The following is a 21,586-nucleotide window of genomic DNA, read 5'->3' on the forward strand; positions in this document are numbered from 1 at the left end:
AAGCCAATATCAGCACAGGACAAGTATATATAACCTTCTTGCAGAAAATATTTTTGAATGATAATGCAAGTTACTGTAGTATAGTAGCACATTAAAGTGATATACAATGTTTCTATTGTATCTTTCCGGGAGAATATTGGTGGGTGTTAAATGTATTGCAGTTTTCAGAATATAATTGTACCCAGGGGAACTGATTCATCTACTCCTAAGTGTTTTTTCTGGTGGTTGAAGATGGTAGTGATAAGAACAGAACTTTGTTTTGTGGCTTTAGCCTCATTTGTTCTTATATTATGTCTTTCTCTTTCATATTAATAATATTGAGCCATTATTCCAGTATTATAAAGTTCACTCCAAATATCTTCAGTCACAAATACCAGTTTGGAAACTACTCTCTGTAAGGCACCTGGCCATGTACTTAACCACACCTTGATCTCACAAAGAAACACTTAATGATTGAAGGTCTAGAGGAAACAGGGTTAATTTCATTTTAAAAAATATATGAATTAAGCAATATAGGGGGAATACAACTAGATCACAATTTTGTGGAAGAGATAGCCATGTTGGAGATTTTACAAAGTGCTTTTGAGTGTAGTTATATGGCACTATGAGATGAAATTTGATCTGTCTCATAAAAGAGGAATAGGATTTTGTCAGAAGGTTAGGAAACAGATAAATATATCTTTTGACATTAAGCCTTTCTTTAAAAAATCCTCCTAAGAAAAATTATAATGAAGACCATAAATTAATAACATTTTTAAAAAGCTTCCTGAGTTTACTTTAGGTCAGATCATTGGACTTTCTGATATGAAAGCTAAGGAGAGTTTACATTAGTGATGTAATATTAGTCAGCTTTCTGTTGCTGTAACAAAATCCAAGAAAATCAATTTAAAGGAGATATGGTTAGTTTTCATTTCAGAGATTTCAGTTCAAGATCTGGCCCCAGTTCCTTGTTAGTTTAAAAGAACTATTAGTGTGTTATGATTGCACCATTTCTTTTTTTTTTTTTTTTTTTTTTTTTTTTTTTCTGTGGTGCTGGGGATTGAACCCAGGGCCTTGTGCTTGCAAGGCAAGCACTCTACCAACTGAGCTACATCCCCAGCCTTAGTGTGTGTGTGTTATGATTTTACCAAATTAAAAATATTTTTTATTTATGTAAAAAAAGAAGAAGGCTAGGAAAAGTGGGGCAAAAGCTTTCTAGGCTAGCGATTTTCATAAACAAAAGCTGAGACACTGGAAAAAATATAGAGAATGTTTTTCAGAAGTATAAATAGTTTATTATAGTTGAGTTGTAGAACTTGGGAAGACCATGATTAGAGATAAAACTGGGTATGTGGATTAAGGAAATTGTTAAATTGGGTGTGGTGGCACACAACTGTAATCCCAGCAGCTCAGGAGGCTGAGGCAGGAAGATCTTGAGTTTAAAGCCAACCTCAGCAAAAATTGAGGTACTAAGCAACTTTGTGAGACCCTGTCTCTAAATAAAAATACAAAATACGACTAGGGATGTGGCTCAGTGGTCAAGTGTCCCTGTGTTCAATCCTTGGTACACACCGCCAGCAAAAGAAAGATTTTAATTATTAGATAAAATTCATTGCATCCATGCAGGAAAACCAGTTTTCCTGAACCTCTGTGGATTCCCCCCCGACTCCCACCTGTGGTGGCTGACCGCTTCCTTTAACTTGCCTTCTCACTTGGATCCCCCACAGATCTCTGTGGTTCCTTTGCATCTACTGTCTTTGATTAATTTGAGTCCTGATCTTTCCCCTTTCTATAGATTTATATTTGAGCCATTTTTTATGATTTATTCCATTTAAATATAGTGGGCTAGTTTCCATGAGTGACCTGAAGTTTTTCCTCCTCAAAATTACTGTCTTGTGTTCATTTCTGTATCTGTTCAACATACATCGTGTTCCCTGTTCTAACATAGATCTCACAATTGGTGAGCATGGAAAAATGAGTTCATTGAACATGCTGAGTCATTTGCAACATGAAATACATCATGTATCATTGTTTTTATGATTTTCTACAAATATTCGACCCAAGGCATTCAGTAACTCATCTGTGGCATAAGAACTGTGCTGTACAGACAAAGTCAGTGGTGCAAATATTGGAAAAGCAACTCTTAAGCATTGTCTTTTTGAAGAGGTTCAATTGAATTGGGGTTGGGAACACATGTATCAACGCTTTGCTTTCCATTAAGGGGGAGCATTCTCTTCCTACACTGCCTTCCTGGGTATTTCTATAGAAATGTGTTGGACAGTCACATTTCTTTCTTCCGCCTCCACTTTTCTTCTTTATGTCTGGGTTAGATGAGTTTGAATTTAGATCTGGAATATCTCATAGTGACTCAAGCCCATATGTTGTAAAATGTGACAACTTTAGGTCTTAAAATATAAAGCGATAAATCCCAAGTCATCTAAAAACTGGGACTATAACCCAGGATTATTGACTTTTGATAGAGTATTTGGGCATAAATTGCCCCAAACTAAGAATAGTGAACATATTACCTGGAACCAAAGGATTTGAGGAATCGATTTATAAATTATGAAATCGTTTTATATTTCAGCTATACTTACATATTGACTTCACTACTTGAGTCATTTAACTCAATCAAGAGATGAAGAGGCTTCCATGTTACACATGTAGAGTATAGTACCTATTAAAATTTATTAATAATTTATTTTTATATTTCAATTGATTGATTTCAGTATTCAGTTAATGGAAAAGTGAAAAATTTATTAGGGCTTTGAAATTAACAAGCATTGACTATCAGTTAAGCTTTGACTCCAGATTAAGGCCCATCTAACTAATGCATTGCAATCAGGAAGAGGAGCAGGAGGGTTTGGAGTGAACAAACCTGGGTCTCAATCCCTGCCACAATGCTGAGATTGTCAAATTTCATCAAATCAGGACACCATTGAAGCAAATAGTACACTGATTTCAAGGGTGCAATGAAGTGAATAAATAAGTCCATCTTAGAATTTAAGAAATACAATACCTGTCTCATTTGAGGTAAGTAATAACCTCTTTGAACTTCAATTTCCTTATCTGTTGTAAAGGTAAATGAATGATAATACCATTCTCAGAAAGTTTTAAGACTTATAGAGATATTCTGAGAGTTATATGCTAGAGACTGTAGGCATCTTGAGCCTTATTCTAAGGACTCAGACTACCTTAGTTATTCCAGATAGCTTATTTACATTTTAAGCAAAAATACTTCATTTTAGGGATAAGAAATGAAAATGTAATCTTAGCCTTTCTTTCCTTCAGAAAAAAAGTCTCTAAAATCAGAGTAGATAAAAGCAAAACTCAATTAGCTAAATGATTATTAATAGAGATCAGAAAGGAATGACCCAAAAAAGATTACCTACACTAAGAATGAAGTTACCTGGGAGTGCTGGTATCAGTGACTTAGGAACAGTTTATGGCCATCTGCTGCTTTTCTCTAGTTTTTTGTCTGAGGTTTTAGAATTTTTCTTCAGTCAAAAAAGCTTCGTAATACATTTTAATTGAGCATTGTTTTCCTCACAATGCTTTGTTCAATGAATTTCATACTTGAGGGTGAACTATGCCTCAAGAAAACATTGAGAATCTTTTAGAAACTGTGACTTAACTATGGCAGTAAAGTATAATAAAGAAGAAGAAAAGCTAAGTGAATATATGGGGGAAAGAAAGGAAAAAATTCATACCTGTCTTTTCTAAATTATAAATGAAAAGGAAAGTCTTGAATAAGCCTAATATTTTAAGTTTTCTATGTTGAGGTGCATGAATTTTTTCTTCAGTTTTTAAAATTTATACATTTCATGTTTATAGAGAATCAACATTATTGAATGCTTAGTCTGCCAGGACTTGGCAATTTCTGTATTACTTGCCTTCATCTCATCATTCAAGTAAACCTACTAAATGGAGTAAAGGAGCTCAGGAATTAAAATCACTCTTGTCATAGTGTTTATGGTTAGAATGATTAAAACACAAATTTCTATTCAACGAAGCATTTTTTTTTATATATTTAATACAAGTTTCTATTCAATGAAGTATTTTTCTATATTTAAAGTTTTTAATTAAACTTCTTTTAATTAAAATTTTTACCAAATATTTTTATTGTGACTTTCTTTCAAATACTCAGGAAAGTGTAAATGAATATATGATTTATCATCCAAAATGCAAATATGTACTATCAATTTAGCAAGTATGTGTTTTAGTTACCTTTGCTTTGAAAACTCCAACAAAATAAAATGCCATTATTTATGTCTTTTTTTAGCTATTAAAAAGTACTTAAAAATTAATCTACTAAAAGTAAAATCACTACTTTACAATGTCTATGTATTTCATTAAATGAAATTATTTCAATGTATCAGTGCACATTTCTTTTAGATACTTTTGCAGGGAAATTGATTCAATCAAGTGTTTCTGACCACAATCTGAAATCCTGATTAAATTTGGGTTGTTTTTAATCAAATTCTCTCTAATTTAGTTTGTTACTGTACCAGGATTTAATCTCCTCTAATCTCTAAGTAGTTGAACATCCCTGCTAAATCACAATCTTGACTCATCACCTCACATTCCTAAATATTGCATGTATTTCTTTTAAAAGGCAATTAGCTGGATTAGTTCCATCCCATTTTATATTGTGTCTTTTGCTTTAAGACACATTTCCTTGAATAAGTAGTTTGAATTTGATCTTTTCTGCTGTTTAAAGTATAAGCTTAGAATTTTGCCTAGCAAATAAACTGTTAGAACCCACCAGTTAGTCTCAACAAATGTTGGGTATAATCATTATGTATTTTCATTTAAAAGTGAAATGAATCCATGACTTTAAGAAATGTTGTGGATTTTTTTTAAAGGATCTAGATCAGAGCTGTCTAGTAGTAATATAATCTGAGTCCATAGTAGGTAAATTCAAATTTTCTGTTGATAGCATTAAAAATAAAATAATATGTGCAATTACTTTTAGCAATGCATTTTATTTAGCCCAGAATTAAAAAACAAAAAACAAAAAAAGTCAATTTGTAAGAAATACAAAAAAAAAATAGATTACTGAAATATTGAACAGTATTTTTACTGTTTTCAAAACCCAATGTATACTTTACACTTAATAGCATATCTCAACTTATTTGAAAAATTCAACTCCTCCATTGGACTGGCCTCTTTTCAAGCACTCAGTAACGACAGGTGACTGGTGGCTGTCATGTAGGACATCTCAGGTTTTAAATATTCAGTATTTTGGGGAAAATATCTTTGTGGGTTCTACCTTTGCCTGGAAAAAGTTTCAGTTTCACTATTAATTGAATGAATTATTGGGAATGATTACAATAAAATTCACAATAACTAGTAGTTCAGTCAATATGTCAATAGAAGTCCACATTTATGATTTAAAATTTCTTTATTTTGGTTGAGATAAAAGTATAATCATTGATATCAGAATTACCTTTCTTTTGCTACATGCAACTTTAAATAGAATAATATTTTACAAAGAAAATAACAATAATTAAGTTCAGAGATTTTTGTGCTTTTATCTTCCAAATAGGAAAAATAAATTCTTAATTAGGTCCAGGTAAAATTATTGTACAAAAAAGTAATTATGTTCACTGAAGTTGAAGATGGTACAGTACTTCCTTTATTCATGTACTCACCCCATTAATGAATTATATTTAAATTATTAACCAATTATATTTTAATCTTTTTGGTCCATGTTGTAGTATCAAAATTTGTGTTCTCTTAACATTTCCCTTAATCTTCAAAATATATTTTATGAAAAGATAATCACTAAGTTATGTATTTACAGCTTAAGATCTAACATGGGTCAAAGTATACACTTTTGAACTTTACTTCAGAGAGTCTTGTTTAGCAAATATGTACTTTTATATGTTAATGCTTTGGTTGAGGCAAATAATCCAATTAAATAAATTTAAATTAGCTAAGGGGATGTATTCTTGTCATGACTTTGCTAATAGTTGTTTCACTACATAAAAAATTATCTTTGATCTGAGAAACATTAGATATTTAATGATTATTAGAATATTTAATGATTTGTTTAGTTGTGTGGAAGGATAATAATTTCCTGTATTATTTAACTTCGAATATCCCCACAAAACTTATCCATTATTTTCTCCTGTGCTTGCCATGCATGTGACAGACTACTTCTTCATTTCTCCAGGCACAATAGCAATACTTAGCAGTATCTGTCTAAGATTCATTTTTCTGTTCTAGACATTTGTTTCATCATCATTTGTAGAACTACATTAGTTGTCTCTTCCTTTTATTTCATAACTTGCAGCTGGAATAGAGAGGGTTTCATTCACTATTTTATAATTCATGGCCATAGTTAATATTTTGGAGTGAAAACAGGAGTCTTTGTCCTTCTTGAATACCTCAGGAAGGGATAGGAGACTACCCAGTGGATTTGGATATTTAGAAAGCAAAGTGTTTGGAGTATTTCTTATTTTTAGATTATTTTGTGCATTTTATACAATAATTTCAGAGTTGCTTTTGTTGTTGTTGTTGTTAAAATGCAATATGAACCCGAATCTTTAGATTTTGAAGAACTATTGATACTATTATACACAGAAGCATTTGTGGCTTCATCTTACATAGTACGACAAGGGGATACTGACATTATATTACAGCTTCTAAAAATAATTATATGATCACCAATGATTGGGAAGAGGAATAAAATGCATGAGTCATTGAGAAATATATATTTAAAAATTTTATTTTTGATTAATATTTTACTTGTACATATTAATGGGTTTCAGTACGATTCAACATATGCATACAGCATACACTGATTAAGTCCAACCTCCCTTTATCACCCCCGCCAACACATTTCCTACCTCTTAAAATCACTATTCTAAGTTCAGGTTGAGTTTTTGTTTATTTTAAACCTGTGCATGTGAGAGAGAACATTCAGTACTTGTCTTATGTTCAGCTTAACACAATGTCTTCTGGCTCTGTCCATTATATCACCAATGAGGGGATTTCGGTCTTTTTGGCTAAATAATACTCCATTGTGTATATATGCCATATCTTCTCAGTCCATTCATTTGTTGGTGGGCACCTTGGCTGGTTCCATATCTCAGTTGTTGTGAGTAGATCGTAGTAAACATGGATGTGCCACTATCCCCTTGGTATGCTTATTTAATTTCCTTTGTACAGATACTCAGGAGTAGGACAGTTGTATCACATGTTTTAAGAGGAAACTTCATGCTGTTCTCCATAAGGGTTGTACTAATTTTCATCCCCCCTAACACTGCATTTGAGTTCCTTTTCCTCCATATCCTTGCTAACATTTGCTCTTCATGTTTTGTTTCTTAATAATAGCCATTCTAACTCTGGTGAGATGATACCTCATTATAGTTTGGACTTGTAATTCTCTGATAGCTAGTAATATTGAGCATTTTTTTCATATTATGTTGACCATTTGTATTTCTTCTTTAAAGACATGTCTATTCAGATTATTTGCCCATTTTTAATTGGATTACTTTTTTGTTATAAAGTTTTTAAGTTCTTTACAGACTATGGATATTAATCCTTTGTTAGTTGAACATTTTGTAAATATTTTCTTCCATTCTTTGAAGGCTGTCTCTTACTCTGTTGTTTCCTTTGCTGTACAAAAGCTTTTTAGTTTGATAAAATTTGTCTATTTTTGCTTTTGATTTCCACGCTTTTGGGATCATGTGCCAAAAATCTTTGCCTATACTCATGATTTGAAGTGTTTCCCATATGTTTTCTCCTAGTAGCTTTATAGTTGCTGATCTTACAGTTATGTGTTAGATCCACTTTTAGTTGATTTTTATGTATAGTGATAGGGCCTAGGGTCAAGTTTGAATGTTCTGTACATGGATGTCTAGTTTTCCCAGTACCATTCATTAAAGAGGCTGTCTTTAATATATGTTTATGGTGCCTTGTTAAGAATCAGGGGGCTACAGATGTGCAAGTTTGTTTCAGGGATCTCCCTTCTGTTCTTTCTGGGATCTCCCTTCTGTTCTGTTGGTCTGTGTGTTCATTTTTATGCCCATCCATACTTAACTGGTCAGCAATGGGTCTGATGTAATTCTTTTTTTAATTTTTTTTTTTTTTGTATTTTTACAGACTGCATTTTGATTCATTGTACACAAATGGGGTACATCTTTTCATTTCTATGGTTGTACATGATGTAGATTCCTACCATTGGAATAATCATACACGTACATAGGGTAATTTAAATCAGGTATTGTGGTGTCTCCAGCTTTGTTCTTTTTGTTCAAGATTGCTTTGATGTTTTGGGATTTTTTTTCATATGAATTTTAGGAACGCTTTTTAAATAGTTTTGTAAACAACGTCATTGTGATTTTTATGGGTTTCACATTGAATTCTTGAATTACTTTGGGCAGTGTGTACATTTTAACATTAAATTTTCCAATCCATAGACATAGGAATTCTTTCCATTTGCTGGTGTCTTCTTCAATTTTATTTTTGCTAGTTCTTTGTCATTTTCATTGTAGAGATATTTCTACTCAGTTAAATTTATTCTATTATTTAATTTATTCTGTCTGTTTTATTAGTATTGCAGCTATTATGAATGGGGTTGCTTTCATAATTTCTTTCTCAGCAATATCATTGTGCATAAAAATGCTACCGATTTTTTCACATTGATTTTTTTTTTTATAACCTGCAACATTACTGTTTGTTTATTAGTTCTAGAGGTTTTTGGTGGCGTCTGTAGAATTTCCTATATATAGTATCATATGATCAGAAAGCAGAGATAATTTGGCTTTCTTCCTATTTGTTTATTTCTTTCTCTCATCTAATTTTTCTGGTTAAAACTTCCAGTGCTTCTGCTATCCATTGATCATTCAGTAGTATATTATTTATTCTCCAGGTGTTTGATTAGCTTCTATTTTTATTTTATTGTTGAGTTCTAATTTTATTCCATTACAAACTGATAGAATGCAAGGTTTTATCTCTATTTTTTTATGTTTACTAAGAGTTGTTTTGTGGCCCAAGGTATGGTCTATTTTAGAGAAGGATCCATGTGCTGCTGAGAAGAAAATGTATTCAGTCATTCTTGGATGAAATATTATATATCTATTAAGTCTAAATTATTTTTTTTTTATTTCTATAGTTTCTTTGTTAGTTTTCGTTTGGAGGATCTATCCAGTGATGAGAGAGGCATGTTAAAGTCACCCAGTATTATTGTATTGTGGTCTATTTGATTGTTGAAATTGAGAAGGATTTGATTTACATAGATGCTCCATTGTTTGGAGCATAAATATTTATGATTGGTATATCTTGTTGATGTATAATTCCCTTAAGCAGTATGAAATGTTCTTTTTTGTCCCTTCTGATTAACTTTAGCTTGAAGTCCACTCTATCTGATAAGAGGATAGAAACCCCTGCTTGTTGATGTGAGTGTTATGCTTTTTCCCATCCTTTTACCTTCAGTGTATGGATGTCTTTGCCTGTGAGGTGAATTTCTTGAAGACAGCGTATTATTGGTCTTGTTTTTTAATCCAGTCTACCAGTCTGTATCTTTTGCTTGAAGGGTTTAGGCCCTTAATGTTCAGGGTTATTATTGAGATAGGATTTTTATTCCCTGTCATTTTGATTTATTTCTGGTTTTTAATTTGAATTAGTTTCTCATTTGATTGGCTGTTCTAGTGTAGTTCCTTTGTTGGTTTTCACTTTTATTTTTCATTTCTTCATGAAATACTTTATTGAATACTGGTAGTACAGGCTTTCTAGTTGTGAAATTCAGTTCAGAATTGGGCACCATTGAGTGCCATAAAATAAGAAAGAAACGGGTAGAAGGTATTACTACTTGGGATATTTTAGAAGGAGGTGTGAACACACTCAACTCTTGCTTTTTAGCATAAGCTTGTCTATCAATTGAATATATTACAATGTAAACATACTACTTTGATAAAATAAACATTACAAATATATGATTTTTCCATTACCCTCAACATGAAATTCAGAAACTGCTGCCCTACATGGTCTGGCACCCACCTACCTCTCCAGTTCCTTTTACTAGAGCTTTGCCTTTCTTATGCACCTCGGTCTATTATGGGGCGCAACTTAAGAACAGACTGATCACCACTGAGAAGTCCAAATTTGAGAGTCTTTATTAAGCCGGCCAGCTGACTGTCTCACACAATGCCCCCAAAAAATGGCTATTGGGAGAACAGCCCCAACCACAGGGTTGTAGAGGTTCTTATACCAAAAAATTTTACATTAATCATAAGTGTCTGTTGCTATGATTTGAAATTACACATTAACATCATGAGATCGTCGACTAAGGGAGACGTGGGTCAAAATGACCCTTACCTAGGTACAAACTAAAGAATGGTTACTAATATCCACACAATTACTGTTCACATGGTACATCGTTTAGGAGCAATAGGAATCAAAAGAGCAATTCTATACTATATAGGAGTTGCCATTGTATATTATTAAATATGTCACACCAAGTAATTGATGATGGTCACAGAGGCAGGGTGTTCCCTTGGGAGAAGCTTATTTCCTACATAACATGGAGTCTCAGAGCAAAATGGAGTCTATTGAGTCATTTCCCTTAGAGTCTGGCCTATAACATTCTCATGAGTCAGATCTGTCAGCTCGTCACAGGTCCTCCATAATTTTCTGATTTCCAGAATGTAGATTACTCTGTTTCATGCTGGACTTGCTCCCATGCTGTTGCTTCAGGTTCAAACACTTTCTACAACATTTGTTGCTTGGAATTCCCAAATCTCATGTTTACTTGATCCAGGATTTTGTTTTTTTGGTTGTAGTTTTAATTTCTCTTTTTATCAGTACATGTCTTCCAATAGAACATAAACTTCATAAGGATAGGAAACATATATAAGATTTTGTTATTTTTAAGGCTGCAACCTCACCAGCTAGCACCATGCCCTGGGGCTGCACTTGATTCTTAGCGATATATTTTAAATGAATGAATAGTGTGAATTGTTAAAATAGTGACATGAACTTAAGAAATGATGTAAGTGTTTACTTCTAAATCTCTTCCTGTTCTGTGGACAACTTTCAAGATGGCAGGTCAATGGGTACACATTCTTAGAATGATATTTTTGAGAACAGGGTAAAGGCAATGACTATCATACATTCATCTTTTTGAAAATGAGTGATAACCAGTTGTTAGGTTTACCAGAAAAACAGAGAAGTAATAGGATTTATGTAGATATTCAGGGAGAAATTTATTATAAGAGATAAACTCACATGATTATGGAGTCTGAGAAAAAACACAATCTGCTACCTACAAGCTGTAGATCCAGGAAAGCCAGTGATACAGTTCTGATTGAGAGCAGAGGCTTGAGTACCAGGAGGTTGATGGGGTAAGTCTTGTTCCAAGCCCAAAGGCTCAAGAACCAAGATCACTGATGTCCAAGGAAATGCGTAGATAGACTTCTAGCTCAGAAAGCAGAATTTTCCTACATTTGTTTTTTGTTATATTTATGCCTTCAAAAAACTGGATGATGCTCATCAGCCTCTGTGAGGGTAATCCTTATTTAGGCTACTCATTCAGGTACTAATTTTTTCTAGAAACATCCTCAAAGAAACACCAAGATATTTCTTGTTTTACTAACTACCTAGGCACTGGCACATAAAATTAATCATCATACCACTTCAATACCAACCAGGTTAAATATAGAAGGACTCAAGAATTCCTTGCCTTCCCATGTATTAGCAAGCTCCTCCTGGTTGACCATTTTCTAGTTAGATCAAAATTCAAAGAAAGAAACTGTAGATGAATATTTGCATATCCAGAAGCTTTTACATGGTTCTATTGATTAGTGCCTAAAAGCAACTTTAAAAAAGACAAAAAACTACAATACATTTTACACTCTCTTGCATAAACTATAGTACTAAAAAACTATTAAAAAAATGGAAGTTAGCTAAATGTGTATATTGATATAGGAAAACAGCATACACTATTTAACTGTTTACTACTCTTATTTATACATTTTTGGCAAAAAAGAACACAATATTTCTTAGTTTGATACAATATTTGATGTAAGTTATACTACCCTTAACAGTTTTAGAAATCTGATTATGCAACAGTAGTATGTATAAGATATGGTCTCTTATAAGAGTTATTCAAATCACTTACAAACATGCAATTTCTGTTTATATTATTAAAAAAATCTATATTATTTGTAAATAAAACACTTTGTTCTTTAGATAAATGTAAATGTTTATGCAAGCTGTAATTTTCCTCTAGTATATTTTTCTTGGAACTTACTGGCAAAGAAAGTGTCAATATACCTACTTGGAAAACAAATGATGTTTAACTTCTGGAACTAAATTAAAAAAAAAAAAACTTAGAACAATGTACTTTTCAAAAATATGCATATTTATTGAAATATTTAGCTATTCCTAATTTTAAATAATATTCATAACAACCTATTTATGACTTTCAGATCTATTAGTTAAGTGTAAATTCTTATATTGTACAAAACATTTTCAGAAAAATAAAATTAATTCTGTGTCAATTAGAAAAAATATCTTTCATGATCCTATATCCAAATCTTAAATAATTTACTCTACTTTCCGACTCTGAAAGATGGGAATAATTTTTATAATTTATTTCCTTTCATCTTTGATCTTTTCAGTTAGTTTCATCAGTGTTCAGTTAAATCAAATTTTAGTGTTCATGTTATGGCAATGACAGTATTATTCACAGTTGATTTCATGATTATATATCTTTTCTCTAACAATGTTTTGTTTTCCTTGGAGTTAATAATTGGTACACTCTTTCTATCTCCCCAAACTGCCCTTGAACAAACTAAATTTTAAACTATTAGTAAACTGCTTTGTAACTTCATTAAAATCTGGTATTTTTATCATGGTTTTGTTCTTATTTTCATTTTCTTAGAGATACCCCTGCTGTCAGAGCAGTCTATCCTCTGACTGTGATCCGATTAGTTGTTCTGTAACTGCTGAACAGTCCTCACACAGAGCTTCCTCTCACTGTCATCCTGAACATTGCCTGTGATTCTCTCTCAGATCCCCCCCAACTCCCCCAAGATGTCATGTCTTGTCTTTCTTGTTTCCTCCCCAAGTTAGTCAGTCACATCCTCTTATAGCTTTCAGAGAGCTTGAGTAATTGAAGGTCCATTTTTTGGGATATTACATGGTCTGAAAATGTTCTGATTCTAATCTCACGTTTGACTAATGGTTTGTGCACAGAAATATAGGTTAGGCCCAATCAGTAATAAATAGGCAAATAAACTGAACAGACAGTTAAAAAAAAAGTTGTACAAATGGCTAATAATTATATGAAAATATGTTCAACATCTCTAATCATCAAGGAAATGAAAGTCAATAGTACAGTAAGATTTCATCTCACCTCAGTCAGAATGGCTGTCATTAAGAGTTCAAAAAACAGTTAAGTGTTGTTGAGGATGAACGGGGAAAAACACACACTTTTGGTGGGAATGGGAATTTGTATAACCACTATGGAAATCAGTAAGGAGGGTCCTCAAAAACGTAAAAAATGGAAATACTGTATGATCCCCCTATACCATTCTTAGGTATATACCTGAAGGAATTAAAGTCAGCATACTACAGAGTTAACTGCATATCCATATTTATTGCAACACAATTCACAGTAGTGAAGATATGGAATCAGTCTCAGTGCTGGTCAGCAGATGAATGGATAAAGAAAATATGGTATAGGTGCACAAGTGAGTATTGCTCAGCCATAAGGAAAAAGAAAAAAAGAAATTATGTCATTTGCAGAAAAATGGATGGAACTGGAGATCGACAGGGTAAGCCAGACTCAGAAAGACAAGTATTTTATGTTTTCTTTCATATGCAGAATCTAGAGAAAAAAATGGCACCAAAGTAGAAGAGAGAAAGTATTAGAAAGTAGAAGGGACAAGTATTAGAGGAGCAGAATTGAGGGAAAGGGGAAAATAAGGGACCTATGGGGGTAAAAATAATCACAATGTATGTGTATACAAACATACCACTACAAAACCCATTATCCTGTATAATTAAAGTGCATTAATAAGAAAGAAATTACTTAGAAATAGTCCCCTCTCCTCAAAATTTGAAGGTACTCCTCCATTTTCTTTTTTTTAATTTTATTTTTACAGACTACATTTTTGAACACAAGCGGAGTATAACTTTTCATTTCTCTGGTTGTACACAATGTAGATTCACACCATTCGTGTATTCATATGTGTACATAGAGTGATGATGTCTGTCTCATTCCACTATCTTTCCTTCTCCATCCCCTCTCCCCCTCATTCCCCTCTACATAATCCAAAGTTTCTCAATTCTTCTCTTACCCCCAATCCCCATTATGTATCAGCATCCACTTATCAGAGAAAACATTTGACCTTTGGATTTGGGGGATCAGCTTATTTCGCTTAGCATGATTTTCTCAGACTCCATCCATTTACCTGCAAACGCCATAATTTTATTCTTTATGTTTGAATGATATTCCACTGTGTATATATATACCACAATTTGTTTATCCATTCATCTATTGAAGGGCATCTAGGTTGGGAATGGACCCTCTATTTGACCCAGTTATTTCACTCCTTGGTTTATAGCCAAATGATTTAAAATCAGCATACTACAGTAACACAGCCACATCAATGTTTATAGCAGCTCAAGTCATTTTCTTTTAGTACTCAATTTTTCCTGCGATGTATATTATTCTGCTATCAAGTATTTTGATATTGGCCTGCCTATTTTTTTCCTCTGATGCAAGTTTATAGATTTCACTTTATCCTTGGTGTTCTAAAATTTTACAATATGCCTTAAGTTTGGCTATTTTTGTATTCATTATATGAAATACTTAGTAGACTCTTTGTGTCTGAAGACTCATTTGTTTAAGTTATTAGTGTGTTTTGGGGGCATTTTTGTTTTTGAAGATGTTTTAGACTTCTGTAGTTTCTATAAGAATAAAAAGCAAAGATCATCTTGGTGGGTCTTCTTTGCTTTTTATTCTTCTCTTTCATCTTTTTCTTTTTCTTATTTTACTATGTGAATGAGATTTCCCCCAATTTTTTTTCCAACTACTTTTTATTTTATATAGTATTTTCCTAATCATTTTTAAAACCAGTATCCTGTTCTTGCTTGGTGTTTGCGAGTATTTTTCACTAGTTATAGTGTTCTAAAGATGTTTTCTCTCTCTACATTTTCCTTTTTTCTTGCTTCCCTGGTCTGTGTCTGAATTGTTCATTCATACTTGTGAAGAAGACATAAAGCTAATTGGAGACCTCATATTCATGGGTAGAACTTGTTGAGTTTTGGTGTATTCATACTTACTTATTTATTCACTTTACGTGGCATAGTTATATACCAAACTGTAAGCATCTTATCTTGTGTTTGTCAATTTGTTCGGAGAGAACTATTCAGAAATCTTTCCTACTAGGCCACTAGTGTTCTTATAACTAAGTGGGGCAGGATAGCTGGAGGGTTTTGTGACTCACATGATTTAGATTTGGAATGTCTCTCAGAGGCTCACGTATTAAAGGCCTGGTTCCCTCTAGCAAAGTTCAGAGGTGAGGATTTGGGGAAGTAATTGGATCATGAAAGTGCTAACTACATCAGTGGGTTAATTAACTGATGAATTCTTAATCTGAATAGACTGAGGTGAAACTTAGTGAGGGAGTGGGTCCTTTAGGAGCATGCTCCTGGGGACTATATCTGATCCTTGGCCCCTTCCTCTCTCCTTGTTGCCCTGCTCCATTAGCTGAGCCGCCTTCTGCTGCCACTTTGTTGCACCGTGACATTCTGCTTTTTCTTCAGTCCTGAAGCAATGGTGCAAGCTGACTACGGACTGAAACCTCCGACACTGTAAGCCAAAATAAATCTTTCCTCCTTTAAGTGGTTTTCCTAAAGCATTTGTCACAGTAATGAGAAGCTAACAGAACAAAATGTGTTACTATTCAGTACAAAGACGTTTAATGAACATTCAATTTTCCCCCTTATTTTTATGACACCCTATCTCTTACTTTTTTCTGGGATCTCTTATACCTCAGCTTACCTTTTTAGCAGACCAAAATGCTTTTTTCTTGCCTGAGTGGAGAATGTGCAGTCATCTGGTTGCTCAGAGCAGAGGATCGATCTAAGGGCCTGTGAGCTCCTTAGGTTATCAACCTACCATCCTTAGTGTCCCCCATTCCACCGCTCTTAGGAGTGTAAGTGTACCTCCTGTTTCTCCCTTTCTGTGGTTCTTGTGTTAGTCAGGGTTCTCTAGAGGAACAGAATCAATAGGAAGTATGAGTATAAAAAGGGAATTTATTAGATTGGCTTACATGACCAGAAGCTGGATAGTCCACAGTGGCTGTCTGGAGCTAGAGAGCTGGAAGAACCAGCAGCTGCGCAATCCAAGACACAGAAGCCCTAGGACAAGAAAGATCAACAGTGCTACCCTAGTCCAAGACCATGGCTTCTAAAAACTACCTGGAGAACCACTGGCAGAGTCTGCATTGGTAGAGTGAAGAAGCAAGAGTCCGATATCCTCAGATAATCAAAGCAGCAATCAAAAACCTGGTCAAGAAGAGCAGAGCTTGCATCTGCATCTGCTTCCTTGTTCTTCCAGCTTTTATTCCATCCTATTGGGCGCTGCTGCCCTTGCTTAGGGAGGGGCTCTACTTCAGTTCACTATCCCACATTCCAGTCATTCCCAGACACATTCTCCTTGACTCACCAGAGGCCTCTTAATTGTTGGCACTCTTAATCCAATCAAGTTGACAATTCAAATTAACCATTACAGCTCTTATCAAGTGGATTGAGTCTTGCTCCTCCTTTTCCTTCTTGGCGCTGAGTTTTCTGTCTCCTCAGCCCTGCGTATCAGGTCCCCGTTGTTCTTACCAGCCTGAGTTATTCCCTGTCTCTTCCTCCATGCCTCCTCTCCAATGCCCTTGTTTCCCTTCCTGGTCTCACTATTCTTCTGGGTTTATGCCCCTTTTAAAGCCCCATTTTAAAAAATCATTTGTGTGAAGTGAAGAGCAAAGGCTCTCTTGTTTAGTCTAAAACAAGTCTCTTTAGTCTTAAAGATTTTAAGGTTTTAAAGATTGGATTTTTTGTTTTTCATATTTTTGAACTAAATCTATCTTGAGTATACATTTTCTGCTCAATTCTCTTTTGCTTCCTGTGCAGTAGTTAATAATCATAGTGTTAACAAATTCTACTCTGAACAAATTATGATCAACAGCCCGACTCAGTCTCAGCTTAGTCCAGTGCCAACTTCGCTTTCAGTAGAGGATCATCTATAGTGAGAAATAGGGAGTAGGCATAGAAGACCATTTGGTGTAGTGGAGGAAATATCTGCCAAGCATAGCAAATATTCTGTTTTTCTAAGACTCCTTCCTGTAACAGAACATTCCAAAGCAAAGTTTTTATGCAGTGCAAGATATCTGGGATGTTCCCCTACAACTCTGCACACATTAATTCATCTGGTATTTATTTAGCACCTAATATGATCTAGACATTGTTCTAGGCATTGGGAATAAAGTAGAAGAAAACAGATAAAAGTCTTTGTCCCTGTGGGACTTAACTTGTGTACTCCTTGTAACTGATCATACAGTGAACTCTTGACATTCATGAAAGATGCAAGTTATTTGCAAATTTGTGCTCACTCAGTATCAGTATCTACTGATAGAGTATATGCTTCTTTTGAAAAATGACAGAAAAAAAAAAAAGACATGCTACAAAGAAGTTAAGAGTTAGGAAGCAATGAGGATAGAAGATATTGGGATGTTAGTTATTTGTTGCTGTGAAATTATCCTGCAACTTAATACCTTAAAAATACAATAAATATTTAACATCTACTATGATCTGAATGTTTTTGTCTACTCCAAATACTGTGCCTTTGGAATCCTAAGCCCTAAAGTGATGGTATTAATGCATTTGGAATTTGGAAGGTGCTTAGATCATAAGGGGTCTGCCCTGCCTCATGAACAGAATGAGTCCCTTATAGAAGAAGCGTGAGAGCAACCTCTTGCCCCCTTTGACCATATGAGGACACTCCAAAAAGGTACCTTTCTTTGAACTAGACAGTGGACCCTCAGAATCTGCTAGTACCTTGACTTTGGACTTCTCCACTTGCAAAACTGTTGCAAATAAACTTGTTTTGTAAGCTCCCCAGTTTGTGGTATTTTGTCATAGCATCCCAAAGATTAAGACGTCATCTCACACAGTTTCAAGGCTTTAGAAGCTGCTTAGTAGGATGCTTCCTGATCAGAGTTCCTCAGGAGTCCATTTGCCAGCCAAACCTGCAGCCATGTGAATGCTGCACTTGAGTTGGCTTTCGGGGTGTTTTATTCCATGGTGCTAGTTGCTGACAAGAGGCCTTAGTTCTTTTCCATCTGGGCCTCTCCATGTTTGAGTTCACGTCATGATGGCTGTCCTCCACCAGAGTGAGCAAGCCAAGAAAAGACAATAGAAGCCACAGTGTCACCCATGACCTATCTTCAGATGCCACAGCCTTCATTGCCTAGGCATCCTATTAGTTACAGAAATTGGTTAGCTCAATTCTTTTCAGGAGAGAAAGCACAAGGGTGTGAACATCAGGAGGAAAAAAAATCACTAAAGGTCCTACTGGAAGTTGGCTGCCACAAAACGTATTAATCCAGGCTCCCTCACTTACTAGGTCACTCTCATATCCAAGCTTGAATAGCAAGGGTTGATGCACTCAGAATAATTAAATTGTATGGTGTTGCTCATGAAAAATCTAAATTAAAAAAAGTTTCTTAAAAGCTGTTTATAAAATTCCAATGAATCCCTCAACCTATATAATTCATTATAAATTATGAATTCAGTTTTCAGCTAACTAGAACTCCTTTCATGTGTCAAACTTAAATTAACCTCTTCGTATGTTAAGAATGGGCCCTTATGTTGTATATGTGTCTTATGTCTCATTTGAGTAATCAGATGATTCAAGAGTAGGGACATCTGTTTGGAAGGGCTACCCTTCTGAACTGTACCCTGCACAGAGTATATTTTGGAGGGAATTTGTTACTTAGAAAAGTGGCTGTTGGAATTATGAAGACCATGATAGAGCAGCAGTGGTCTATCTCTAAATTTAGAGATGATGGACAGGATCTTGATTTTTTTCTTCAATATGCATTTCTGCTTTTTTAATCCTAATAATCAAGAAGTCATAGTGGTATGTGAAATATTCCATGGTGGTGGAATACCTCTCCTTTGGTGAGAAATAGTTGCTAAAATCATGACTGGTTTTGAGGTTCTTGTGAAACTAAGGATTGGTCTTGGAACCTTTTAGATTCTTCTAGTGCATACTTTTTTTTTTTTTTTTTTTTTTTTTAGAAAGTTGTACTTTTAATTTTAAATCCACTGGAAACCAATATAATTAGGGTACAGCATATTCTGTCTTGCAGTGGATTTTAGAAACATGCAAATCAGGCACACTATTTTCCATGGTCGTTTGATTTTCATTTGGGTGTTTTGAATTTAATGAGATTTTCCTAATTTGATGACCAGGCAGCTGACACCATGTTTTGCTGTGGAAGAATTTTCTTCTTCCTTTTAATAAGCCTAGTTATCAATTGCAGGGTACATGTTGCTATTTTGTGATGAGGAGGAGCCCCCCAGTCCAACATAAGTATTTTTTTCCCTCTTGCTAGAACAACATGAATTCTTCCAACCATATCATAGCTTAGAGATATGTTATTTTGGGGGCAGGAATCCATGGAAAAAAAAAAAAAAAAAAAAAAAATCATGAAGTTTTTATGGAATGAAAACAGTCAATGTAGGTAGGAAGTGTAAGACTCACTGCATATGCTGCTCTCATCCTGTAGCCCTTTATTTAATACTAGATTCGTTGAAATTTTACCATATACTTTATGCCTCTATAGAATAATTTTTTTTTTCTGAAAACTGAAGAGGAGACCAATAATATGATTATTTTTATTATAGATTAATGAACGGTGCTTTTAAAAATCATTTTTCCAGTGGGAAATGCAAGAGAGGAGTGTTGAATCCTAAACTATTTTCCATAGAACTAGTTTTAATAGACGTCAGGTAGAGGAAAAAAATACTCTTTCAGTTTACAGATTTGTGAAGTTGTGAATCTGTGAACAAAGTTAAACAGACTTGCACATTGTGGGCCATCACAGAGTCATTTGGGTTTTCTGTATGCCAGGTAGTGGGTTAAAAGTTTTATGAACATGAACTGGTAAAGGATGATAAAACCGGCTTAAAGAGCTCAGTAACTTGTCCAGGATCCCATGGCTGGTAACTTAGTGAAGAAGAAATTTAAACCCAGCATGTTCTGTCTGCACACAAGCTCCTAACTACCTCCATGCAAATACAGACAGAGAGAGAATGCTAAAAATCTGTTGTTACTTCTCATCAGAGAAATCACATTCCTAATTTGTGTGAAAATAATTATAACATAAGAAGATAGGCACAATTTTTTTGCTAGAATGGCATTGGCTTTAGTGTTAGAGCTCAAAGAGTAAATAGCCCCAAAGAATTAGATTGAAATGACATAAAAGATATATTTCTAAGCAAATCTGGAACACATATGAAAGTATATTTTGAATATGTCACAACAAAATCTATTCTGTGTAATTGAAATGTGCTAGAAAAAAAAATATTGGTATATCCCAAGCAAAAAAAAAAAAGTATATTTTAAGTATTTTTTGTCAGAAGTTTTGTTGTCATTGTTATCTTCAAGTTGACATTCCTTCAGGGGGCACTGTAATGGAAAGGTTCCTGGAGTCTTTGAATTGGCCATCATCCTGCCATTTTCTAGAAGTCCTATTTTGGTCAAGTCCCCTCCCCCGCTATTTTCTAATTTCTCTAGAGATTGAGTTTCCTTTACTTGAAAGTGGGTAAGGTAGCATGAACTTCACAGGATTGCCATAAATATTAAATGAAGGAACTTTTAGAAAGCACGTAGCATATGACAGACAATATCAATTTTTTTCTCCTTTTCTTAGTTTAGCAATATTTTAATTTTTTGTCATTAAAACTAACTTATTTGATACATATTTTAAACACTAAGATAAAATATGTGCAACTTTCTACAACTGGATAATGTTCTCCTAAATTTTAGTTGAAGATCTGTAAAGCCAGAATAAAAAAATGTGTTAAAAGTTATTTTTTAAATTCTAAGACACATATTACTAATAATTTAATATCTTGGAAATATTCAGAAGGTCTGTTTTAAATTTGCTATTGAGGCATAATCAATGGTACCTTGTAATTAAGGATATAAAAAAAGTCAATGGGTAATGTAAGAAAGAAAAATGTTGAAATCTTCTTCTGTGAAGTGCCTGTTCAGTTCTTTTCCTCATTTATAAATATATGAAAAAAATGTTCAACATGTCTAACAATGAGAGAAATGCAAATTAAAACTACACTGAGATTTCATCTCACTCTAGTCAGAGTGGCAATTATCAAGAATACAAGTAACAATAAATATTGGTGAGGATGTGGGAAAAAATGTTCACTCATACATAGCTGATGGTACTGCAGATTGGTGCAACACTATGGAAAGAAAGCAGTATGGAGAGTCCTCAGTAAACTTGGAATAGAAACAACATTTGACTCAGTTATCCCACTCCTTGGTTTATACCTAAAGAACTTAAAATCAGCATAC

General features: G+C 34.0%; 1 protein-coding gene across 2 annotated transcripts in view; it reads left to right on the forward strand.

Moving 5' to 3' along the window:
* OXR1 (oxidation resistance 1) overlaps positions 1-21,586 on the forward strand; it is a 431,786-nt gene that overhangs the window by 24,109 nt on the left and 386,091 nt on the right. The window lies entirely within an intron of this gene.

This window comes from Sciurus vulgaris (assembly GCF_902686455.1).
Source record: "Sciurus vulgaris genome assembly, chromosome: 1".
NCBI classification, from domain to species: Eukaryota; Metazoa; Chordata; class Mammalia; order Rodentia; family Sciuridae; genus Sciurus; species Sciurus vulgaris.